The sequence below is a fragment of the Puma concolor genome, chromosome F2 (genome assembly GCF_028749965.1).
Source record: "Puma concolor isolate L17-30 chromosome F2, mPumCon1.1.hap2, whole genome shotgun sequence".
NCBI lineage: Eukaryota > Metazoa > Chordata > Mammalia > Carnivora > Felidae > Puma > Puma concolor.
In genome coordinates, this window is record NC_141684.1 from 68552548 (window position 1) to 68580539 (window position 27992).

The 27992-nt window shown below is 37.0% G+C and overlaps 1 protein-coding gene across 1 annotated transcript in view; it reads right to left on the reverse strand.

The window, feature by feature from the left end:
- Positions 1–1843: 1843 nt before the first annotated feature.
- LOC147572080 (uncharacterized) overlaps positions 1844–27992 on the reverse strand; it is a 51938-nt gene continuing 25789 nt past the window's right edge. Inside the window, exon 3 of the mRNA XM_086695797.1 lies at positions 1844–1976. The gene's annotated coding sequence lies outside the window, so the exon portion shown is untranslated. The remainder of the gene's footprint in view (positions 1977–27992) is intronic.

The following is a 27992-nucleotide window of genomic DNA, read 5'->3' on the forward strand; positions in this document are numbered from 1 at the left end:
TGTCTATCGGGTTAACTTAAGCTCCTGAGGTGGCATACAAAACTCTACTTGGTGTGACCCTGTGTCTTGCTCTAGCTCTCAGTGTCATGCTCTACTTGTAGAGTACTGTACCTGTACGTGTAGTTCCCTGCACACATCCACCTTGCACATGCCATGTCTCTGCTCAAGTCTCTGCTCTGTCTGGAAAGCCTTCCCCATCTCTACCCATTTCCACTGTTAGAGTCAACGGAGGCAGTACCTCTGTCAGCAAGCCTCTCCCATCCACTTGTCCTCTTCTGCACTGGTCAAGTCAGGCTAATTTTATCTGAGTCTGGTAAGACTTGTGCGTATTTCTATTACTGCATTTAGATTGTTTTTATAAACAGATGCTGTAATGTCTATCAACTCGAGGTCAGTGGCTATGCTTTGTTTTGTATTTGTATTCTCTGTCCCTAGCACAGTGTCTGGCATATAGAAAGAGCTCAGAAGAGTTTCTTTTAACCTAAAGAAGGAAACAGAAACAAAGATATTTTTAAAATAAGTCATCCAAGTTTATTGTTTCTTTTTAGGAGTTCTGTTGCCACTGACGCACCAGGAACCACATCTCATTGATGAACTGGGAACTACATCTGAAGTCTTAAGACTGTATTATTTTACAACAAATATTCCTGAAGTTTCTTCCTCTAAATCACATCTTAAAATGTTTCCCTGTTGATTAAATTCTTTGGGGAAATATTATGTATGTAGTTAAGCTGCAATCAAATTGCTTTTCATAAAACAAAAAGATTTGTAAAGCCCTTGTTTAAAGGAAAATCAATCTTTTGAATTCAATATTCATAATATTTCATATTAGACAGTGATACTTCATCATTTAATTTAGCCACAGCACGTTAAAAAGAATTACCTCTAATTTGGGCACTAAAGTTCAATGGATTCGAGTAAAGTAGGAGTTTATAAACTGAAAATGTATTAAGCAATTTCTATGTATCATGCTTAGTGCTTTCCACAACAAACTTAACCCTCAGTTAGTTGAGTGCCATTATTCTAACTTGACAAGTGAGGAAACTGAGTCTCAAAAAGGTCAAGTAACTCTCTTAATAAAGTACTATTCTGCTTTGCTTTAGTAGTTAGATTTGCCAAAATAAAGAGCTTGCTCATAAATATCTTCTACTTCCTCATTCTTACGTCTGAAGCCATACCTTCTGCACTGTAAGACTTCCCTCTTTTTCTTTTCACTAGGAACTTTATTGTAGAGATGGAAAGGCTAGTTTATGCAACCAACTATTGAGAAATCAGATAGGAAATAGCATTTGTTATACTAGTTCCCTCTAAGTATACCCTTGTGAATGACAGGCAGATCCACAATGATTCTAGACTCTGAGCAGTAATCACTACAATAGTCACTCTTGAATAATTCACTCAGTGGATCCTTCCTTCAACACATGAAGTCTTCCTTCACTGGAAACATTCCATATGCCCTATATGGAACTCAAACATCAGCAAGATTTATCCATCTGAAACATAGTTAAGAAACAGAGAGCAACCAAAAGTGCTTTGAACCTGTTTAGGGACAGAGTAAACAGAACACAGTGTACTGGAGTTCATTCACTTTGCTGATCTGTAAACCTCCTTTCCTCACTCACAAAATATTTACTCCCATGCAGCACTTGATTTTAGCAAGTTCTTTAGCAATATTGTTTCAAAGTCCACTTCACATAAATAGCAGAAAATCACCAGAGAGAAAAGCTCCTCTCAGATATACTGACAATCACAAGAAATAGCAGTTGAGAGCAAGGTAAGACACCTGGAAAGTGCCGAAGCATGTAAAATCATATCAATTAGCGAAGTGTTAAGATGTGTCCAGGATCAACACATTAGATCAACTTCCAAGTTGAAATGTTCCAATAAGAGTGTTATGAGAACAAGAACTTCTGATCAGTACTTACGGCTTCAGCTCAGTCCTCCATGGTTAATGACATGTCGAAATTGCAGCGAAGCTGTTTCAGACAAAGTATAGAGGAGATCTTGAACAGTCTTACAATATTACAGGTAAGGAGTCACATATTTGCAGATGACAAATATGTTTTAATTAAAGAAAGCAAATGGTCTTACACGGAAGCTTGCAACAAACCTAGCCCTAGACGTTAACTTCACAGGCAAGGTCTTCTTGAACATGGTTTACTTTCTTCCTTTCTCAAGTTTGCTTAAGGCTAAATAGCTTACCTCATCTGTTACTATACGGAATAAGTGTGTTGTGTTATTTTAAAATAGACGTTTGGTAGGGTGTGTATACGTATGTTTGTGTGTGTGATTAACTAATTCTTTTGTGGCAAGAAACTGTTATTGCTGATGAATTGATTTCATTTAACCAAATTAACTCTGTTAGTTACATGAGAGATTAGGCACTATTATCTCATACTGGTATGCAGAGAGTTATGCCGAAGTACGAAATGTACATTGAGGGCCAATTACATGTGAAGAACTACTGATAATTATGAAAGCTGGTTAATATTTCTGAATTATTAAGTCTGACAGCATAATCCCGCTTTCTGTGTTGTTTAGTCTATTGATACCAGATGCTTAATGCATAGTAAAATGTGACAGTGTAATAGAAGTTAATGCTGTTCTGCAAAATAAAGAAAATTACCGTGTGGAACATGACATGCAGCAGGCAGAAGCCGAAAGTTAGAATTGGTTTTAAACAAAAGGGTGGCTGTAAGTCTGAAACGGGTATTAAACTTCCAACACTGCTGTATCTTATTCCTGGGTGCAGTGGGGTTTACAGGGCAGTGGTTGCCTTCCACCACAATAGCTGGTTAGAGATTACCCCTTTTCCTATCACAGATACTCTTTGACAAAGGCCATTTATACAGTGACATATTAATACACCTCCCCTCAAATGCTGAAACTGCTGCGTATCTCTTCTGACAGCTCATGTCCAATGTCCCTGGAACGCTCCCATCTTCGAGGGCATTATTGTGTTGTCATTGGTCATTTGCCATTAAGCTGATGTTCAACACCAGTTCAGTGAGGGTGTTGATCAGCTTTTTTCTTAAGTCCGTGAAACCAGTTTCTACAAAGCAGCATAGGAAAAGGGAAGGAAAAATAAAGTAAGATAAAAACAGAGAGGGAGGCAAACCATAAGAGACTCTTCAATATAGAGAACAAACTGAGGGTTGATGGAGGGGAGGTGGGTGGATGGGCTCAATGAGTGATGCGTATTAAGGAGGGCACTTGGGATGAGCACTGGGCATTGTACGTAAATGATGAATCACTAAATTCTACTCCTGAAACTAATACTACACTATATGTTAACTAACTTGAATCTAAATAATAAAAAATTCAAAGCAACCACCTCACTTTAAAAACAAAACAAACAAACAAACAAAAAAGCATCAGAGATAAGTGATAACCGTGTACCAGACTAAATGTTTGGTTTAGGTTTTTTGTGTTTTTTTTTTCTTAATGCTAGTTATTGAATTCACTTGGTGGCACAAGGGCCAATTATACATGATACATATAGATGATTATAAGAGTGGATTAATATTCCTGAATTAACTCTGAGAGTACAGTCATCATTTTTTCTTGCTTCCTCTGTTCATACCAGATGTTTAATATAGAGTAAAATATGACTGTAACATTATCTGTTGTACATGTGGTTAGAAAACACAAAAAGTGCATGCTACCATTGTGAATATAAAGACATATAAAACATATAAGACAAAACATGTCTTCTTCAAGATTTTCAAAGTGCAGAGGAGTTCATTCACTTTGCTGATCTGTAAACCTCCTTTCCTCACTCACAGACCATTTACTCTTATGCAGCACTTGATTTTAGCAAGTTCTTTGTATTGTTTAAAAGTCCACTTCATTTAAAGTAGGTGAATTCCCCGTAGAAAGTATGGGTAAAAGGGAATTTTCTATGACAAATTGGATTGTATTTCATTTCTTGGATAATAAAATGTGTCACTTTTGTTAATTGGTATTATTAGTTGCAGAGGTGACAGGATGTGATGTATCAGACTGCCCACATAAACAGAAATTTCAGTTGGTACCAACCCTGATTAGTGAAATTTCTTGATGATAATAGTCAAATAATACATAAAATATGGTAAGTATACTACATGTATTATTTAGCTCTTAAAATACACTGAGTATTACTACATGTATCAACTTAATCTTCATAATACCTCTGTGAGGTGGGAACTATCATGGTCCTCATATTACAGATAAAGAATAGTATGAGCAGGTTGAGCAAGTTGTCCAGTATCATACAGATGTTAAGTGGCAGAACTGAGATTTGAACCCAGGGGATCTGGTTTCTGGGGCAGCTGGTGGCTCAGTTGGTTAAGCATCTGACTTTTGCTCAGGTCATGATCTCATAGTTTCCAAGTTTGAGCCCCACACTGTGCTCACTGCTATCAGCTCAGAGCCCACTTCATATCCTCTGTACCCCTCTCTCTGCCCCTCCTCTTCTCTCTCTCTCTATCACAGGAGTACATTTTTGTACACTCTAACTCTTTAACAATGGTTTATTCTTCCATGCATAAATGAGCTCTTTCTGGTAAAACAGGATCTCTTATTTACCAGGCCACTCAATTCTACCATCATTCATAAGCTAGAAGCTTACTTACTCAACCATCAAATTTCAATTTTAAAAGAACCTGAGCAATCATAGAAACAGAAAACACTGAGATCAGAGATATCTGTAACTTGTGCCAGGTCATAGTAGTTAGTCTTACACAAATGGCAACAGTGATTGTATCAAAATTTGTTTACCTTGAAATAAAAAAATATAAAATTCCAAAGACTTCTAGGTTGCTTATATAGAAGGTGGTCAAATTCCACGTTTGGGGTTTTTTTGCCACTTATTATTCTAGTTTCAAATTCTGAAAGGTATTTTTAGATAGAGAAGATTTTGTCTTAGCAAAAAAAAAAATTTTTAATGTTTATTTATTTATTTTGAGAGAAAGAAAGAGAGCAGGGGAGGGGCAGAGAGAGAGGGAAAATCCCAAGCAAGCTCTGTGCTGTCAGCCCAGAGTCTAACACAGGGCTCTATCTCAAGAACTACAAGATCATGCATGACCTGAGTCAAAACCAACTGTCAGACATGTAACCAACTGAGCCACCAAGATGCCCCACAACAAAATATTTTAAAGAAAATAATTGTTTGATACCTATAAGGGGATAATAATTCTTCCTCAAATTTATTTTTATGTAGTTTATATTCTTACAGCAACTGTCATCAGAATTTTTTTTTTTTTTTAGGAATAGAAATGTCCTTCCAAACAAAGACATTCTTTATGGGGGAAGTGAGTGGTAAATTACCAAAAGGAAGGAAAGGAGTGATACTCCTTGCTCTGTCCTTTTGTTACCAAAATGGTCAGGAAGGTATACCTCCATGCAAGGGATTGTAGTGAATGTGAGCACCAAAGAAGGACTGAATTTCAGGTCACAATCCACATAGTTCAGGCAGAGGCCACCAAAGCCAAGAAGCTGAAAAGGCTAGAAGAATGAATGCATCTGAGAATTTGCAGAAAACTTGAAGGTGGCTTTGGATTATACAGGTCAGGGAATTGAGATGTTGGAGGCATTCCTCCAGCTAGATGGAGTCTGGGTCCCATTATTCACATTTGGAAGATATTGCACTTGGCATGGATAGTTTTTAGATTTGGAAGTTTTAGGGCATCCTGAGGAAAAAAACAAGAAAAGCAAACAAATGATTAAAGTTTTATGAAGAGGGGTGCCTGGGTGGCCCAGCCAATTAAGCATCCAGCTTCAGCTCAGGTCATGATCTCACGGTTCGTGAGATGGAGCCCAGAGTTGAACTCTCTTGTCAGCACAGATCCTCTGTCCCCCTCTCTCTCTGCCCCTTCCCTGTTTGCATTCTCTCTCTCTCTCTCTCAAAAAATAAATAAACATTTAAAAAAATTAAAGTTTTATGTAGAAAGACAAAGAAGTAAAAACTAGGGATATCTGAGAATTACCTCTCTGTGAGAACCATTTTATTTCCAATATTTCTAATGACATAGTACACTGGGCAGCAAACACTGGATTTGGAGAGTGGTATTTTGGAATTCAATAGAGTAGTGGTTCTCAGTCCTGGTAGAACTTTATATCTACCTACAGCACTTAAAAAAAAACAAACCAATTTTGGAATCAGAATTTCAAGGACTAGGGTCTGAACATTAGTATTCTTTGTGCTATATTCCAAGCATTGAATACCCCTAATGTTAGTATTGAGAACAGTTCTCTGTCAGTACCACAAGTTTCAGTGAAGCATATTAATTAGGCTTTCTACTGATCATACTCTAGTAGTTTGAACATTAAATATTCTTTATTGATTATGTGTAATTGTAATCTAGAGAACTAAAAAACTTACTTAGATTGAGAAAATAATTTAGGAAATCCAAACAAACCTTGGTTGGCTGAAATGTTGCTTGCAACAACTTGAACATTATTTTAATTACCCTTATTGTATAAAAAAGGGAAGGTATATTATATAACAGAAGTTTGTGCATTTGGTTCTTTAATAAAGTAAAGATTTTTCCTGCTAATACAAGTGTTATCTTGTAAATTCAGATGTTTAAGTCTCTGGTAAAGCTAAAGAAGAGTATAATTGGAAATTTGCACAAATGAAAAACACAGTTTGAAAGTGGATACTTTCTAGAAGCTGATTGTACCAGTCATAGAATTTGCAAAAATTTCCTTAAGTTTTCTTTAGAGAATGTTTTCTTTAGTTAGAAAAAAATTAAATTATAATTTCTCCATATTTTATAAACTTTATTACCTAGTGCATTATCTTCTCAGTTGGTAACTTTGACAGAAAGTAAATTATTTAGATATTTAAGCTGTTCTTTTATCTGAGGATATTCAATCATGTTGTGACCTGGTTATATTATGTTGAAGTGTAGAGTTGGGTAGGATGAGGTGTATGCAGTGTACTGAAAGTGAATAAAAGGTACTCTCAATACTTGTGGATAAAATTGTTCTCAAACAAGATAAAAGCTTGGTTATTTAGAAAAATATCTTACAAATCAAAGTCCCAGAAAATCTTGTTAACTTTATCTTAAAAATGTATCCAGAATTGACCATTTCTCACCTCAACCTGCCAGGCAACCCACCTGAGAGTCTCTGTATAACTTACCTAGTCTGCCAAGAATGCAAGGCCCTGAGCACTCCTCACTAGAGTCATTTTTTAGGGTTGTATTTGGAGTGAGCAACCTAAAGGGAAGGGACAGTGTCACCCTCCAGGACAAAAGAGCAGGTTTGCTTACTGCCTACTAGTATAAAAGATATGGATTTCCTAAGCTCAATGGTTCTCAGCTGCAACACATGCCCACCAATTATGTAGCATTCATCTGGGCCCATCCATTATGCCTTCAAGGGACTTGGCAGGACAAGGCAAACCAACACAAACATGAAGCTCATGCTGCTTGTTATGCCATGAGTAATAAAGTTCTTTGTCTCTGACCCAAGAGTCTCATGTCTTCTGCCAGGATCTATGAAACAGTTGCAGTTTAGTATATTTCTGTATAAGTAGTGTAAAATCAAATCCCAGGCCCCTAACATTCATCAAATACCACCCTAACCCAAGACACCATCATCTCTTACCTGGATGATTGCAAGAGTTTCCTCATTGGTCTCCCTGCTTGTGCCCTTTTGCTGTCTATTCTCAACACAATACTCAGAATGATTCTATTTACCATAATTCTAACTATGTCATTCCTCCATGTAAAACTCTTCAGTGGATTCTTATCTCACTCAGAATGGAAGGCAAAATCTTTCTATGAGCCAAAAGGCCCAACATTAGCTCTCCCTTGACTTCATCTCTTTTTAATTTCATCTGTGTTCTATCTGAACTGTCCTCTTTCCACCAGGCACACTCCACTGTTCCTCAGTTGTTCACTAGGTTAGCTCCTCACTTCCTGCAGGTATTTACTCACTTTCTCAGGAAATATTTCCCTGCCTATAAAGCTTCCACAACTCCACTTGTCCCTCAATGCTTTGTGTTCTCCTTCTGTGTTTTATTTACTTCTTAGTCCTACTTACTTATTTTGTTTATTTTCTAGGTCTCTCATGAAGATAAAGATATAAGATCTGTGAAGGAAAGGAATATTTCACTTCTATATTTTCAACATCTATAACATGATAGTACCTGATACATAGTAGCAAAACATATATGTTGTATGTATGAATGAAGAGGGCTTATGAAAGTTATCAGTGAAGGGGCACCTAGGTGGCTTAGTTGGTTAAGCATCTGACTGCAGCTCAGGTCATAATTTCATGGTTTGTGGGATTGAGCCCTGCATCGGGCTTTCTGCTGTCAGCACAGAGTCTGTTTCATATCTTCTATCTCCCCCTCTCTCTGCCCCTCCTCTCTCTCTCTACTTCTCTCTCTCTCTCTCTCTCTCTCTCTCTCTCTCTCTCTATCAAAAGGTAAACATAAAAAAGTAATCAATGTATAACTGAATCAAAAGAATAAAAAGCATATCCAATATCCTCACCTAGTTGAGGCAAAAGATGGACCAAGGGACAGTAGATGATTCTTTCTAATTCTATTGCTGCATAACATACCATTCCAAAATTATTGACTTAAAACAACAGTTTATTATTATTTCTCACAGTTCTGTGGTTTCACTCTCCTCAGCTGGACAGCTCTTGATTGGGGTCTTTCAAGTACTTGTGGTCAGGTGGAACATGGGGCTAGTTATCTAACTTGGGACATTCAAGGTAGCTCACTCACAGGACTGGCATTTAATGCTGGCTCTTGGCTGGGAGTTCAGCTGGGACTGCAACTAGAGCACCCATGCATGGTAGCTGGGTTCTGAGAGAAGTATCCCAAAGCCAGTGTTCCAAGAGTCAGGAAGAAGAAACTGCCAAGCCTATGAAGGGCTACATCCAGAACTAGCTCAGCATCATTTCTACTATATTCCATTGGCTGGAGCAGTCACAGGACTCATCCAGATTAAAGGGGATAAAGACATAGACTCTACCTCTTAATGGCAGAATAGCAAGAATAGCGTATGAGATGGAGAGATTATTGCATCTATCTTTGAAAAATGCAGTCTGCCCCAATGGTATTCAAAGAGGAATGAACTATGAGATTAAGGAACACAAATTTAGCAATCTTCACATATCCTGAGTAAGGGGAAAAGACCCTGATTTTAGCAGGAAGTAGTGCCCCATTAATTAGAAAGTTGGCTTTTACTGTGTTACATGAAAAGTTCATGAGATTTTTTTCCCCCTGGTCTAAAGGATGTCCCTCCTTAAAACTACCCATTTCCTAATGCCTTTTCTTCTTCCCCTGCCAAATCACACATTTGATTCACTACTGATACCCTCGACAGATAGTTGAAGTCTTTCTTGCTTGAAAAGGAAAATTAACACGTTGGCATTTTGATTCACATATCTATCTCTTGTCACTTTATTTAATGCGAATTTATTCTAGAAAATATGATTTATTCTCACCTATATAAAATAAAATTTCTCCACTTACAAAATCAGAACGCAGTGACCCCACTAACAAACTACCTCCATGTCAGGTGCCATATCAGGAATCAACTAATTATCTATGCCATTTTTATCTTACTTCAACCTAAGACTCTTGGAGTTTCAACATTAAGTATCATTTTTCTTTTTTTAATGTTCATTGATTTATTTTGAGAGGGAGAATGAGACAGCACGTGAGTGAGGGAGGGACAGAGAGAGAGAAAGAGAGAGAGAGAATCCCATGCAGGCTCTGTGCTGTCAGCACAGAGCCCTACATGGGGCTCAATCTCACGAGCTGTGAGATCATGACCTAATCTGAAATCAAGAGTTTTAAAACTGACTGAGCCACCCAGGTCCCCTTAAGTATCATTTTTCTTATAAAGCAGAGGAAAATTCTATAGAAAACTGCCCATTTAAACTACCAAAAAATCTTACTGCTCTAAGTTGTCTATTCAATATAGGATGTAGTCATTGTCTCCTTATATTCCACATACTGGTATGGATTTGATTTATTTATTTGATTTATTTGATTTATTAAAAATTTACATTTATTGAGTTCTTACTGTTGCTAGGCATTGTGTTAAATTCTTCATATGCATATTTCACAAGTACATGGGTTCTATTATTTTCAATCTTTTACAGATAAAAAACCAAAACTATAGAAAACCTGAAGAACTTGTTATAAGCTATTTGGCCGGTGGTAGATGTTAAATGGCCCTATTTATTTAATTATTTCTCCACAGACTACCACACTTTATATTTTTTCTTATTTGCAAACCATATGCATTACTTAAGAAAATAAGAATTTTTCTACAAAATTATTTTATGTCTACAGTGCCAGTGTCAGCATTTAGTGTGGTTTCTATTTTATATGCACATTAAATGTAACTACATAATTTATATAAATATATATTCTGCATACCATATTGTATAGAAAATATTTAATGACTTACAAAGAACCTATAAATCATAATATATTTGAAAACTTAAAAAGAGTCTGTAAAACCCCAAAGTAAATTTAGCTAATTAGAAATTTAGCTTTATTTGCTGATGTTTACAAAAAAAGATTGAAAACAAAAACTCTGTTATCCCTTCATCAGAGGTAACCTATGGTCTTAGGAAGGTTAACCTCCTTAATATAATGATTTATGCCATGCTAATTTGAGAAGAAAAAGCAGCCATTTTATAGCAGTTCAATTTAGCAGAACATCTGATTAAACTAGTTACTTCTTCATAGTAAATAAATAAAATCTATTGGAAATAATGTTCTCAGTGCTCTTATAAATCTTAACCTCTACATGTTTGAATGAAACCTGAGAAGCAGATCTGTCAGATATTTGTAAGCTCTTAGAATTCTTCCCTTGGTCAAGATGGTTGGTATTAGGTTGATATTAGTTTGGTGAAAGGTAGGGGATATCCCTGGGTCTAATGTACCCAATAATAAAAAATTCATTACTCATAATCTATTCAGGGTTATGTCTTTCTTTTTAAAAAAATGAAAATTTTAGCAAGTTACTACAATGTCAATGTGCAGTGACACAACTTTCATTAAAACTAAGTAGAAAATCACAAGAAATCCTAATGATATGCTGAAGATCTACACAGTTATCTCCTACTGCCAATTCTTTGTTGGGCTTCTCACTTAAACTTATAGGAACACTCTAGTTGCCCATTTTACCTCTCAATTTTGAATGAGACTCATTATTTCTGATGCATTTCCATAGATAAAACTGCTTGAAACAGAATTGTTTTAGTAGGATTTCTGCCTCCATATGGCTGAGATTCAAAATGAATACAACTACACATCTGTCAGATGCAACTCATTTTTTAATGAGGCCTCAGAATGTTAAGTTACATTTCTGTTTGCTTGGTTTTGCTGTATGGCATCACTTCTCATATGGGTTCAGTAAACTGACCATTTTTTATTCTTCTTCCTTATTTTCTTTCATTTATTTCCATTAATCTGTCACAATCTAATACATTCTTCATGTCCTGAGGCATGTGATGTGTATAAATGCACATCGTCATTTACCACCTTCCCCCTTTCCATTCCCTCAAAGTAACCACTGCTTATAAAAACTGACCACTTTTCAGTTATTAGGTGAAAAATTTATTTGAAGATGCTCATAAGACAAATATAAAAATAAGAATCCTTATATCTCAGTGTATTTCATTTTATCTACAAATGTACAAAGTATGTATAAACAACAAGTGATTCTATAAGCAGTTTAAATATGCAGTACATAAAGGCATGTAAAAACATCACATTTGATCAAATATATATAGAATGATTGTGATTCAAAAATCATGTTGGAAAGGATTTAAATTTCTTTGTTCAAAAATGTCTTCCTCTACTGATTATCCAGTGTTTTGTGGAAATCCAAGAAAACCCAAGGAAGAAATACATGAAAAATCACATGAAGTCTTTGAATGATCATCAACAGCATGATATAAACAAACAGTCTTCATATCTTCTCCTCCTGAATATTACCTGGCAGGGATCTACATTCTAATTGATGAAGCTGAAAGAAATATGCTTATTTTATTCCCCCAATGACCACCACTGCAGACTTGTTTGGAGATGACTTTTATCACTTTCATGATTGCTAGTCATGCCCTAGAAGACTGAAAGAATGACTGTTTTGAGAATTCATAAAAGATGTGCTATGTGATGTTTATTTAAATTCAGGTAACTTCCCATGTTCCAGAGACTTTACTGTGGCTCTTCTACCTCACCATTTTAGGTTAGGGGCAATCTTCTCCTTAGTCACACTGACCATGCTCCTTGCTTCTTAACTTCTTACCGTGTTTAATTTGTAAATTTACTTTATCACAAATAGCAAGAGAAGGCGTCAGAGTTATCCTAATAATTTTTCTTAGTGAATACTCTTGAATTTTGGTGCTTCATATACATATCAGCAAAATTTGGGGCAGAGCAGAAAGATTTTAGTTGTTTTTTTGTGGCAGAGACAGAGCCACCCAGAGCACCACCCAGAGCATCCCTTCAAGGAGCATCTGGTGCCTAGCTGTGGGGAATGTGGTCGGTGACAGCCTCCAGATCTCAGCTGCCTTAAGGTCTGTCTCAGCTTCAGAGAGGGTCTCACCAAAGAGCACACTTTTGGCAACTTCCACAGTTGTTCACACTCAGTGACTATGTGAAACAGAGATATAAGGGCCTGGATAATTTGACCCAACAAGGGACACACTGATTGGCGATTTGTAATCCACAGTTCCCAGTGGGATGACCAAGACTCTGTTGGTCTTACATTGCAGTTGGACTTCTGCCCAAATTTGCTCCCTCCCCCTTTCTTTCATAGATGTTGATCTCTAATAAATATCTCGTATCCCAAACTGTATCTCAGCATCTGCTTCTAGAGAGCTCAACCTATCACAATTATTTTAGATCTTTCTGTCGTTGTAACAGGACATCAAAGGGACTTTTCCTGTGACCCTGAAATTGGGGATTGGCAACAAAAGCTGAAGGCAAAGATCTCAACCCAATTATCAAAGAATTGGGGGCCCAGGTTTCCTTCTTCACAGTCTTGCTTGAAGTGACTAAACTGGCTTTGTTATACTTATCTATGTTACCCCAGGACTCACTCTTCATGCAGCTTTATAAGCTGAAGCCCAACAAGACAGGGAGGAAGTATTTGGCAAGACTGCTTCTTTGTTTCCATTCCCAGTATTGTGGGACAGTGCAGGGAAACGTGCCCCCTTACCCTAAAACAAGACACCAAAAAATCAATCATGGAAATATGTGATACCTGCAAAAAAAAAAAAAAGTCATAGTTCATGCCCAACTGATCTGCTTTTGTGCTTTTTCAAGAGGACAGGGACATGGGAAGACAGAGAACTGGAAACTGAGCAAGATGAAACAGGCTGCACTAACATCTTTGTGTGACAAGGGTATATGAGTTTCTTGTTAGTTAAATGGACACAGCTCAGGTGTCATGCTTGGGCCATCTTATGAGTCCTCTATTCCATCTAAGAGGGCCAGTCACCCAGAGAAGACCTACAGGAGCAAAATCTGTGAGGTAGACTACTAGAAAAGGGGGCAGAGAGGCCAGAGGTCTTTTTAGAATATATTTCCTGCCCCAGGAGCTAAGCGGAAGGGAGACCTTGGCCACCTGCCCTCCTCCCCCCCACCTCCATAGAGAGACACACATAAGAACCCCACAGAAGGAACAGATCAGCACTGTTTTCCACATAGAGGGTACTGATGGCACTTCTATGCCATGCTTAATTGAATGCAAGCGTATAATACCAGAGTCTCATGATACTTGTGTGCTTTCCACTGGTTCTGCCCTTTTCCTGCCTAAACATGAGGGAGAAGTAAGGAACTTGGTGGGGAGGGGTAGGGAAAAAGAAGAGGTGTTTCAGGAGCAGAGCTTGCCCATCGTGCTGATTTCCCTCAGTGGAAGTGTAGTGGGCCCTGGGGAGAGGGGAGGAAGGGAGCATAAAATTGAATATAAGACCAAAGGTTTAAACTGGATTAAACTGGTTTAGAACTTTTATGCTTTAAAGTGACACACAAACTATAAAATTTGTGTCAGATGCCATTAAAAGACCTGAAAGAGTTTCACAACAGCACTACTGAAGGCAGTGATTGGAGAAAAATGAAACCATTTACTGTTTGCACCTCATTGAGTTACCACTCTTCAATAAGCTGGGTATATTTGCTTCCAAATGGCTATTTCAGATATTTGCATGCCAGATGGAGATAAGTTGTCTTTATACCAATCTACTTTCAAAGGATTGGATTTCCTATCTTATTCTGATAACCTCCCTATTATATGAAGATAGGCAATGGTGAGAAATGAGAAGAAATACCTTGGGACAAAATCACAATACACTCTAGGCATTAGAGTCATTGAAATAATTTCATGCAACTGACTAAGAGCTGTGCAAAAGCTGTCATCACAAATTGGCTAAAATCAAATGGAATTGTCTTTCAATATATGGATTATCACCCATGGATTCTGTTTCCCAGCAGCCTTGAACGTCAGAACTCTGGCAGCCTTCATTACTCTTTCACACAACTTGCCCCCCCATTGGCCACACCTGCCACCTGAATATCACTCAAACTGCTTAACCTTTGAGAACTCAAATTTGTAAAGTATCTTCTCTGTTTATTCCTTCTTTGTCCACCACCTTTCAGACCCTCATTTCTTTTCTACCTATTCTTCACAAGGGTTCAAATCTCCCAACATCCCTTCTTCTGGCTCAAAAGTCTTCCTGACCAGCTTGAACTTGAGGGCCATTTCAGTAACTGCCCAGGTTCATGTATGAAGGCAATGACAGAATGGAGACTAAAATGCAGTTGTCTTGATTAACAAATGTAATACCCTAAAGGAAATCCAGATGTGGTTAAGGTCTGACTCTTCAAGTATGAGTCTCCCCCAAGAAATTCACCTGTTATGTCAGGAGGAAAGGAAGGTCCAAGATGAATAAGACACACCTACACAGAGCATCAGTTCTACTCTAAAGGGCAGATGGGGACAAACAATCATATGGGCTAAGATAGTCAAAACATTATTTACATATAATAGTATTGAATTTTTTCTGGACTTTGAAGTTAAAGCATGAAAAAGAGCTATCATTGTTTCAGCAGGGAGGTTCAGGGCCAGCAGCAGACTACAAACATAGTAAACTTTCTTTTCTGTGTTAGATACAGGTGCTTTGGTGGGAAAGGCTATGAAGCACATGTTAGAGAGAAGACAAGGACAGATCATGTGTAGAGGAGAGAAGAGAAGAGGAACTTGTGCATGGAGGATCCATAGGGCAGTGTAGGAAGCATTCCCCCCGGAATCCGGGTCTAAGGAATTTGGATCTAAGGTAAACAGAATCTGTGATCAAGAGAAAAGAAGAAAAGCTACAGAGTGAATGACACAAGCCCTTATCAGTTTCCTATTCCTGCTTTAACCGAGGAACACAAATTCAATGACTTAAAACATACAAGTATATTATCCTACCCATATCTCACTGAGCACAATCAGGCTCTCAGCAGCACAGAGCTCCTTCTGGAGACTCTCCAAGAGAATGTATTCTTTATCTTTTCCAGCTTCTAGAGGCTGCTACATTCCTTGGCTTGCAGCCCTCTTCCATTTTCAAATCCAGTAATGACATTACCCTGACCTAGGCTTCCATTGTCACGTCTCTTCTCTGACTCTCCTGTGCCCTTCCTTCCATTATAAGGATCTTTGTGGTTACATTGGGCCTATCTGAATAATCCAGGATAATCTTGCATTCTCAAGATTCTTAATTTAATTGCATCTTCAAGGTCTCTTTTGCCATGTAAGGAACATATTCACAGGTTACAGGAAATAGGATATGGACATCTTTGGGCCATTTTTCTGTCTACCACATACAGGAAGTTGGAAGGTGGTCTGAAAATACATGAGCAGCTCCCCTTCAACTCAATTTATATATGTAAATAATCTATAACTGAACAGCTCGTTCCCAGAGGAATGTAGAATGCACCATCTCATGCAACCTTCAGAATAATCCAGTAAGGTAAACATCATTAGTTCCACTGTATAGGTGGGAAAACAGCCTCTGCATGGCTCCTGACTAGCCCAAGATGAAACATCTGGGAAATAACAGTGGTGAATTAAACAGCAGGTTTTTTTTCTTGCTTTCCCACAATTGGTTAATCCTGCAAGTTTTCATAGCATCTCAAATTAGGAAAACAATTTTTGAGATTTAGAATTAAAGTATATGGAAATGCACACAAGGCAAGAAAAAGAAATAACCAAATTTGTGGGTAATGATTCTGGAGGAACTCTTTTTGTTGCCATATCAAAAACTCCAACAAAACCACACACACACCAAAAACAACATATATTTCCTCATGTTCCAAGCCTTCTAGTTCAAATATGTAGATAAATGTGATGTGACACAGAATATTAAGACAGATTTATACATATTAATTTGATGTGACTGGCAAAGTTCTTCAAAGAACAGTTATGAAATCCTAATGGCTATATTTCCATAGCAGTTAAAACAGAAAGGAAAAGTTTGGAGAGAAGGCATTGCCATAGACAATACTTAAATACACACACACACACACACACACACACACACACACACACACATTTATACCCACTAAGGATATTATTTTTTATATTTTAATGCAAAGAAAGATAGACAAAATAGCTTTTTCTTTGAAAAGACTATAGAAACTGGAGAAGGTCAAACTTGGAGAAGTCATTTTGAGATCATACATGAGGAGAAAAATCATGGAAGGGATAGTAAGTGGTTAATTTAGGAGCCAACATGGGGATATTGGCTCCAACATTCTAAATAACTGGCTAAAAAAGGAAAAGACTCTGGTACATTTGTAAAGTGACAGTTGGCATATGAGTTAGCTTTTTGTCCCCTTCATCATTGGAACAAGATTATTAAAGAAGATTGTGACAGTTTGTATAAACACTGAACAAACAGTGATCCCTCTCACTTCCCATTGTGTGTGAGGTACACATCTCTGTCTCAGTGGTACTGAACTTGGCAAATGGAATGTTAGTAAACAACACGCAAGCAGAGGCTTTGAATGTCTTATGGGGTTTGGTGACCCAGTGATCCCCCATGAAAAGAATGTGCCTAAGATAGTTCCTGCCGTCTCAGCCTGAACTTTAGAATGAGAAACACGAGCAATTCATATGCCCTAGGAGCTGCTGGTTCAAGGAGGATGAGAGACGCATGCGTCTGACAGGAAAACAAAGAGCAGCCTGGGACCCGAAATCTGGAGCCAGCCCAGCCCACTTGCAGCCAACCTGAAGATCTATGAACATGAGAATGTTTTAAGTCCCTAAGTTTTGGGGTGGAGTTTTTATGTAGTATTATTGTAGCAAAGCAAATTAAGATAGAATTGAATAGGTGTTTTATTTATTAAAGAATATTTGCACACATTCAGTAATCTATCATTATATATGTGTTGAAGCAAGTTTGATGCAATGTATTGATGCGTTTTTAAGAAGTCTATAGGGCTGGTATGTTTTGAAGGACTTATCTTTAACAAGAAAAATATGAAGAAAAGTAAGTGTGTTTTATAAAGTAAAAAACAAAAATACAAACAACAAAAAATACCCCCAAACAATAAATTCAAAGACTTCCACTTGCAGAAAGATGGAGTAGACATACTTTTTCCTCTTCCTATTTCTATGTACAAGGAAGGTAAAAGAAAGTAGCCTGACTCAAAGAACAACATAGTGATGAATTTCCTGAGTTTTCTTCTTGAGAGCAATCTGGAAATGTCAATAGGCACAGACCAAAAAAACACCAAAATAAATCTGCTCTTTCTAGCCAAAGGACCAGGAAAGAGGCAGTCTAGCAAGACAGAACAATTTAACACAATAACTATTCTATTATAGGCAAATAACACAGGAAAAATGATAGCTCTACTACATCCATGTCACTAAAGGTTGAGTTAAAAGCCAGGATTTAAACCTTTTCCAGGTTCCCGTGAGGTACCTCAATGTGATCACCAGGATAGTGCCAAAAAATTGAGTAGGTGCGCAGGATTTCGCCCTCCATTAGGGAATGGAATCAGGAGATAACACTGAGAATCAGGAGATACCACTGAGTATCCTAGACTTCTGTTTCCCCTTCTTATTAGGATAGTGTTAGTAGATATCTTGGGGCACCTGGGTGGCTCAGTCAGTTGAGCATCCGACTTTGGCTCAGGTCATGATCTCGCGTTCCTGAGTTCGAGCCTCGTGTCGGGCTCTGTGCTGACAGCTCAGAGCCTGGAGCCTGTTTCAGATTCTGTGTCCCCCTCTCTCTCCACCCCATCCCTGCTTGTGCTCTGTCTCTCTCTGTCTTTCAAAAATGAATAAACATTAAAAAAATTTAAAAAAACATGTATTATCAAAAGCAAAACTACTTATATATAAAAAAAAAAAGAAGACTTGGAGGAAGCTGTAACAAAACACTCCTACTCCTTCTAGTCAGGAAGGTTTCAGTACAAGAGAACCAGTACTCTCATCCCAGACCAGAAGTAATAAGAAGCCATTACTCCTCAAGTGTCAATGGAGGCCAGGTAGGAAATTTGAACTTCTGCTCTCAAGTGGCAGTAATAAAGCAGAACCTTCTTCTTCCTCCACAGGAGCAGTGAGAAAGGAAACAAGCTAAAACAGAAAGTTTAAATGAAATCCAGAGTCTCCTAGCATAATACCCCAAATGACCAGGCATCCATTGGAAATAAATAATTATAACAAGATCCAAGATGATCTTAAACTAAATAAAAAACACAGTCAATAAATACCAACATCAAGATGACAGAGGTGTTAGAATTATCAGCCATCATGTAAATATATCAAGTACTTAAAAACACACTTGAAATAAATGAAAAAAACAGAATCTCAGCAAAGAAACTGAAGATTTAAAGGAGAACCAAATGAAAATTTTAGAATTGAAAACCACAATGGCAAAAATTTAAAAAACCTAGTGGATGGGCTCAACAGCAAATTAGAGGAAAAAGAGAAATTTGGAGAACTGGAAGCAAAAACTATAGAAATTATCCAACTTGAACAACAGAGGGGGAAAAAAGATAGAAGGAATAAGCATTACTTACTAAACCTGTGAGCCTATAACAAAAGATCTAACGTTCATGTCACCAAATCCCCAGGAGAGAGGGAAGAGTGTGGAACTGAAAAATACTTGAAGAAATCATGCCTGAAAACTTTCCAAGTTTGGCAAGAGACATAAACCTAGAGATTCGAGAAGCTGAATAACACTCACAGAGTGAACCTAAAGAAATTCACACTAGGCAAATATCACATCAAAGCGATACATCTGAAAAACAAAAAAATAAAGAAAAAAATCTTAAATGCGTCAAGAGAGAAAAGACACTTTGCTTATAAGGGAAAACAATTTGACGGCAGATTTCTCATTAGAAAATATGGAGACGAAAAGGAAGTGGCAAACATTTTTAAAATATTGAAAGGAAAGAACTTTTAGAGTTAGCATGATAGCAAGAGTTTTCTGCTATCTTTTATCAAAGAACACTGATATTGGCAATCATCCACAAACAAGAGTGACTTTGTAGACATCTAGGAGTCCAGCAGAGAAGTGCCAGCACACTCTTGGAACAATATCTGAGAGCAGATGCACTGAAGAGGGTAGAAGGAAGAATTTCATTTACCTGCATTACTCCTCCTTCAAGGCAGCACAGCTCAGTGTGAAGAGACATTCTTAGCCCCTGATTTCTTCCATAGAGGATAGTGAGTGGGTGAATGCCCAGCTGCTCCAGCTGTGCAGAATATTGCCACAGAGGCCCACTTCTTTCTCACCCTATTCAGAATACTGAGCTGTGCTGCATGACTGGGGGGGGGGGGTAGGAAGGAGCTGGAAAAACACTACCAGGGTTCTTGGATGATCAAATGTACGGGGATTCTAATGACTTCACAGACTCCATCAGGAAGCCCAACCATGAGCCAGTGGGGGTACCTTGCCTGCAGGTCCCCCAAACTGGCCCATAGTCACCCCCTAATAATCTGTGTGTCTTAGCCAGTCAACACCCCCACCACATACACACACACCATAGCTGGCTAGCTCCCTGTATATGCCCTTGAAGGCAGCCGGTATGATGAACATTTGCAGATGATTAGTAAGCTCATGCAGAAACTTGGCCTGTCTATGCAGGATTGGGAGAAAGCACACAAACTTGAGCATTCAGCATTACCTTGGGAAAGCAAATGGGAAGTGGTCAGCACCTGTCCTGGATTTGCAGGATCAAAAGAAGCCATACCATCTTAAGAATTCCCTCCCAAGACAGAACAAGAAGTATGGAGCAGCCACATCCTTAGAAAAAGTTTAAGAAGGTTAAATGGAATCACATAGTATGTAATCTTTTGGAATTGGCTTTTTATACTCAGCCTAATTCTCCAGAGTTCATTCAGATTGTGTATATTGAGTTCATTCATTTTTATTGCTGAATAGTTTTTCATAGTATGGTTGTACCAGTTTGCTTATCTGTTCAGCCATTAAAAGACATCTGAATTGTTTCCAGTTTAGGGATCTATACAAACTTTTGTGTGAACTTAAGCTTTAATTTTTCTATGAAAAATGCTCAGGAGCACAATTTCTGAGTCATAAGGTAGTTACATTTTTTTTTTTTTAAAGAAAGTGCCAAACTGTTTTCCAGGTTGGCTATACCATTTTACATTCCCACAAGAAATATGAGTGTTCCATTTATTCCATATCTTTGTTAGCATTTGGCTTTGTCCCTATTTTTTTATTTTATTCATTCTGATAAGTGTGCAATGATATCTTACTGTAGTTTTAATGTATGTTTCCCTGAGATCTAGTGAAGTTGAACCTCTTTTCATGTGCTTATTTCTTTTCTGCATGTCTATTTTGGCGAAATTTCCCTTCATGTCTTATTAGGGACTGAATGTTTGTGCCCTCCCCAAAATTCATACACTGAAACCTTACCCGCCTTCCCAATGTGATGATGGTATTAAGAGGTAGAGCCTTTAGGAAGTAAGTAGGATTAGATGAAATTATACAGGTGGAGCCTTCATGAATGGGATTGGTGCTCTTAAAAAGGTCTTGAGAAAGCTAGATTTTCTCTGCTTTCAGATTAATGGTTGTTCAGAATTAGGAAAGGTAGGGGCTCCTGGGTGGCTCAGTCGGTTAAGCATCCGACTTCAGCTCAGGTCGTGGTCTCGCGGTCTGGGTTCAAGCCCCCGTCGAGTTCTGTGCTGACAGCTCAGAGCCTGGAGCCTGTTTCAGATTCTGTGTCTCCCTCTCTCTGACCCTCCCCCGTTCATGCTCTGTCTCTCTCTGTCTCAAAAATAAATAAACATTAAAAAAAATTTAAAAAAAAGAATTAGGAAAGGTTGGGGGTGGGAGGGTGGGAGGGAAGTGGGTAAGGCTATATAAGGGTGACAGATCCTTGTGGCAATGTAATTGTTCTATATCTTGACTGTATCAATGCCAAAGTCTTGGATGTAATACTGTACTATGGTATGCAATACGTTATCATTGAGAGAAACTGGGTAAAGGATATAGAGGCTCTCTTTATACTATTTTTCATAACTCCATGTGAAATGATAATTATCACAAAATAAAAAGGTTAACTTTTGAAAAATCCTTGAATTTATTTAGCTAGTTTTAGTCATATTTGGAACAAGTATTTCAGAGCCTCAAAATAGCTTCTGTTTATTTCTGCTGCTGTCCATAATGAATTAATGAGAGAGAGACAACATCAAATACTTATCTTATACCAACTATGTGCCAAGAATTGTCTTAAGCAAAATCAGAATTCTTCCTTTTACATAAGTATATACACACATACTCACAAATATAAACAAACCTTTCACTTTATGTTTATGTTTATTTAAAATGTATATACAATTGTTTTCAAAATAATCTTCCTCAAATACACTAGTGTTGTTAATTTACTCAAAAATTAAGTTGGAGCTTTTTACATTTTCAAGCTAAATGTTTGAGTTGATGCTTTAAAAGCTGAAGACAAAGTCAGTGACCTTGAAAATACATAAAAAGTAAGACTTTAGCTTCTAAGGAGACTATAAAGTCATCACAAAGAGCATTAGCATGGCAAGCCTTTTAGCTGCCACAGTGGTCGCCAAATTTTATAGTTGACATGATAGGATTCTAGAGCCATTACTGCTCAGGGCCATTAGGTACTATACTGGTAAGGAATTTTGTGCAAAAGACTCAGGAAGATAAATGAAGATGGAGAAAAATGAATGTTAAAATTAATAAAAATATACACTCCACCTACTTCAAATCTATTATTTAATATTTGAGATGTCTGTTTTATTTTATAAAACATAAGCATGTCTTAAACTTTTTTTAAGTAATAGATTAAAAACCTTGTATTTTCTTATTTAAACAATTAAATCTTGGAAAAAGATACAGTCAATTGCTCATGTGATTAAAAAAACAGCATGGCAATAAGTAAAATTCCTACAACAAAAACATTAAATAGAGAAAAAATCAGCAAAAATTAAGTGTTATTTATTCAGAAATAATACAAACATTCAGAAAACAAAGGAAAATTCCTACAATTACTAGCTCCTAAACAGAACATTAACTCTATGAAGGAATAAATCAAATATATGAAATGATAAAATAGCACAGTGACGCAAAATGAAATTCCAGAGCTAAATAAACATAAAGAATTAAGGACCAAAACACAATAAAACCTTGGATTGCCAGTAACTTGTTCTGCAAGTGTTCCACAAGACGAGCAAACATTTCTAATAAATTTTAACTTGACAAGCAAGCGATGTCTTGCAATACGAGAAGTACATGATCCCAAATGTCACATGATCACCACTGAGCCAATGGTTCTCTCTCTCTCTCTCTCTCTCTCTCTCTCTCTGTGTGTGTGTGTGTGTGTGTGTGTGTGTGTGTGTGTGTGTGTGTATGTCACTGTGGGATTGTGGATGATGGTCTCCCATGCTTAGATACTTGGTCTTAGGCCACAGTGTTTGGCAGAAATCAGTGATTTTTCAGAACACTGGAAGGTGCCCACAGCTGGCACTAGTGTATGTTTTGTCACTTCACACCTGTGGACAGTCCTTTGATTTTCCATACAAGAGTAAGCTTAGGAATGCTCTGCTTCATTCTAGGCCAGGCTGCCTGCTGATATAGACCCTTTCCCCTGCTGCCTTATTGCCAGTTACGTTAAATACAGTATATGACAAGAATTTATTAATACTGTACCTGTAGTCAACATCCATGAGAGCATATACAATGGCCCCCATGCAAAAACAAGGTTGAAAAGAAAGGTGGTAAGAAGGAGATGATTACAGTGTAAATTAAGAAGGAAATCATTGAGAAGTACGAAAGAGGGATGTGAGTGGCTGAAATTGCAAGATTTTGTAAGAAATCTAAGTCTGCATCTCACCTGCAGAGGAGGAGGAGGAAAAGGCGGAGGAATCCCTGCCTTCAAACGCGATGGGGAGATGTGTAAAAAGTGGGAAACAGTGCAGAATTTTGTAGAAAAGCACCACCTGAATAAAGTTGTAGTAGTGTGAGTGATGAATCTGTTTAATGACAATGCAATGTCACATTTCTGCAAAAGCCTCAAAAGAAGGCAAAAGCAAGAGTCATTGGAGAGGTTCCTTGTTAGAGCTGCAGAAAAGAAAAAGATTCCATTGAGCCAAAAGATAACAGTGATTCCTTTAGTGATAGTGAAAATCGTCCTACACAATAACCCTCCTCTCTCTTATCTCCCTCACACTAGCCACATAGGTTTTCAAAGGTAAGTGCAGGTTAAATGTATTTTTCTTTATATTTTGTATTTTCTTCATTATTTTGTATTATATTAAAGTATTGTAATAATTTTATATGAATATTTTTGGGTTGTAGAATGAAATCATCTGAGTTTTCATTATTTCCTATGGGGAAATTCACTTTGACATATAAGTGCTTTGGATTACAAGCATATTTTTGGAACAAATTATGCTTACAAACCAAGGTTTTACTGTATCTCCATTTGAAACTAAAATATTATCAAATAAAACTAAAATAGCAACAAAAAAGAAGAAAATAGATTGCTAAAAATTTCATTAGTGCTATAGTGAAAGGCTTGAGAGCATCTTAGTGAACCCAGGTGCTGCTGATTGGGAGGAGGGTTGGAAAACAAGAGACTGAGGACAGAAATGGAGGACAATGATGGACCAAGGGGTAATTGGCACCTGAAGAACAAAAAACCAACAAATAGAAAAATAAAGGAAGGACCAAATAAAGGCATATTCTGTTCCAATAAACGTTGTATGTGGAACAATAGGAATTAAAAAAAAAAAACCTTGAAATCTCTAAGGGATAAAAAAAGAATGTTTAACCTTAACATAATAGGAAAAAATCATCACCATTTACCATCTGGATATGACTGACCCTTTTTATATATAATTTACAAAAGTAAGAATAAAGGGCTAGTGAAAAACAACTTTATTTGAAATTTTAATAATTTAAACATAGCAGCCCCAAATATTCCATTTTATCTTAGTTTTAAAGGAATATAAATATACCATGTATTGTGTGTGTGTGTGTGTGTGTGTGTGTGTGTGTGTGTGTGTGTATTGCTACATCAGTAAGCACAGAAAGAGTTAGTCATTAGGAGGTAAAGAAAAACACCATCGATGAGTTAAAAAAGATCTGTAAGATGAAAGTTAGTTATCTGGAGTCCTTTTCCAATCATGAATAACCTTCCCAATTAACAATTAATCACTTAGGCAATAGATGTAATGGGCTCTTGGATGCATCGCTTATCTTATAGGATGTTAGAAGAGGTCTGTGGACCTCCTGTGTCCAGCAAACAAGGGAAAAATGGGAATGGAGTCAAGCAGAAAGGGGGCAGCACCTGGTGTAGAGATCCTATGCTTCTACTTTCTAGAGCCAACAGGAATGAAAGGGCCCCTCTAGAACACTAGGAAGAAACTGTGACCATCACAAGCAGTCTCAAAGAAGTGAAGAGCAAAGTCATAGAGGCAAGGAGCCAGGGCAGAGAAACCAAAGGTCAAAACAGTTGGGAGTAAGAGTGACAGAGAAATCACCTAGACCTGTGGGCAGCAGAAGGAGTAGTGTTGACCTGAAGTCACAGTATTGGCAACACAAGATCTTTGAAACAGCAACAGTCTGGGACTCTTTTCTGAGAGAGCTAAGTGTTTCAAGGATGGGGGCTGTACCAGGCTGTCTTTGAAGAAAACCCTCCCACGTTGGGACTATTGGACTACCAGAAATTAAAAGCAAATATGACCTCATAAACAAAATTTGCCAAACACATGAACAGGCAAGTTATGAATCGCAGTCAAGAAAAAACAAGAAACAACAATTTCAGACACAAGGACAACAGACGTGGAAATTGTCATGTGCAACATGTAATTACAACCAGATGAATAATAAATCAAAGACAATGGAATAATATCTACAATGTGTTGAGAGAAAACAACTATTGATCTAGAATTGTATAGTCAGCAAAAGTGTGATTTAAAATAAGGTAACAAATATAAGGGTAGAAATAACAGAAAATGCTAAAAGAAATGCATGATGAAATTGCAAAGATGAGTTTACATACCCCAGGGAAAAACCTGAAAAAGTGAACAGACATTTAAAGAAATGGAATATTTGGAAATGAAAAATAATCATTGAAAGAAATAACTTAATGCTTGGTTAAATAGTAGATCAGACTTAATTGAAAAGAAAATTAATGAACTGTAAAATATATCTGAAAAATTTATCCAGAGTGTAGGTAAGATAATTAAGGTGATGAAAAATATAAAAGAAAGTGAGACATACATTAGACAGAATAGAAAAACTAATACCTATCTACTCAAAGTCGCAGAAGGATAAAACCTGGAGAACAGAAGAGAAAATATATTTACATAAAAATTTCCAAAATGAAATAAACATGATTCCAGATACCAACAGGTTAAGTAAAAAGAAACTCACATCTTTATGTATCTCACTGAAACCCTAGAACATCAAAGATTAAAAGAAGATCTTTTAAGCTGCCTGAAAGCAAAGATAGATTATAAAAACTACAATAGTTAAATGACCTCAAACTTTTTAACACCACTGGAAACTGGAAGACAGTAAAGTGTAACTACAAACTTTTGAGAGAAAACTATTGTGAATCTATTGTGTACCTAGCAAGATTTTTGCTCAAAAATCAGATAATCATCATAAGGGCAAAATTTTAAAGAAATTAGATATGTACAAAACTGAAGCATTTTTCCACCAAGAAACCTGCTCTAGGTAAACGGTGAAAGAATCTGCTTTACAAAAATAATCATGCTAGAAGGATGGTCTGCAACATAAGAAGTGATGGTAAAAATAGAATGATAAACATGTATGTAAATTCAAATAAACATTTCTAATATAAAACAATAACGTCTAATGTATGGGGTTAAACAAAAAACAAATGAACTATTCAGCCAGGTATAATATAATAATATAATATAATATAATATAATATAATATAATAACAATATTATATAAGACCTAAGGGGGAAGATGTAAACTAAATATTCCCCATGGGGACAGCTTGGACACAGAGTGTTAAAACCCTAGGGAAATGAAGTGTGTAACCAAATGAAGCATTGGAGACAGGAGGGCTCCTACTCTGTAGCGTGGTCCTGCAGGTGGTGTCTAGAGCATGAACAAAGGGAGAAAGGTGTTGTCGTGGGGCAATATAGTAGCTCGACACAGGAAGCTCAGCTGGTGGCAAAGAAAACATCTGTGGATGTTGTGGCAGCAGCAATGAGAAATGGTTGCATACAGGAGAATTGATCAAATAAGTAAACATATTAAGGATAATGGGAGCCATGTTCCTCAGAGTTCCAAGATGGGGATAGAAATATAGAAAGGCAGAAAGGTAGACAGAATTCTGCAGTATTGGATTGGAATGATATTGGTGTGAACTCAAGGTGTTCAATATTCATACCTAGTGCGGTTCTCTCAGATGTTCTGAGAGCAGCAACTTCCCAACAGCAATGGGCACTTAGCAATCACAACTTGGCTCCCAAATACTATCCTCCCCTCAAAAGAGACTAGAACTTCTTGGAGGACTGAGGCAGAGAATGTACGAGATAGGCCTGGAACATCTTGTGTGCTAGAAAGCAAAGAAATATTCAAAAAATGATAAGAAGGTATCAAAAGAACAAGGGATCCATCATGATTTAGCTTCCACTGCCCAAATATTGGATAATTTGGGTATCAAAACAAAGAATGCTAGTAATAGAGTGTACCTTCCAACAAAATAGAAATCATGAGTCTACACTGATATAAATAAATGAATGAATAGATGAAAACATGATATTTACATGATTTTCAAGTTCCTCTCAACAATGTACTCCTTATTACAAAACTAAAAGGATTACTTTTACAGAGAGAAGCCTGTATTAATCAACTGAACGATATAAATACCATCTGTAAAATGAACACTAACTGGAAAACAACATCTAAAAAATAATAAAAATCATGCACCACCTGAGAGGATGCAATGAGAATAGTGCAGCATCATTTCTGCAATATTCCTGCCAAAGAATAACCTGAATCTAATCACAAGACTGTCAGTAATGTATCAATGTTAATTTCCTAATTTCAATACTTGTATGAGATTACATGGGAAAATGTTATTGTTGGAGATAGGCACTCAAGGTTTGGGTATGATGAAACATAAAGTTTTAAAGTTTTTCTCAAATTATTCAGGAACAAAACATGTTTTTTTGTAGTGTACTTGCAATTTTCTATAAATTTGAGATTGTTTTAAAAATACTATATATATAAATATGTATATATATACATATGTGTGTATACACACACATATATATATACACACATATGCATACACATACATATACATACACACATACACACACACAAACATCAGGAAATAAAGCATTAAGATTGCCAGGGTGCTTCTAAAAGAAAAGACTATACTCACCTGCTAGGTTACAGGAGATATTATGCAGCAGTAGAAATTAGTACACTTTATAGTAGCTCAGGGATAGACATACTAACCAATGAAATAGAAATGAGTGCCC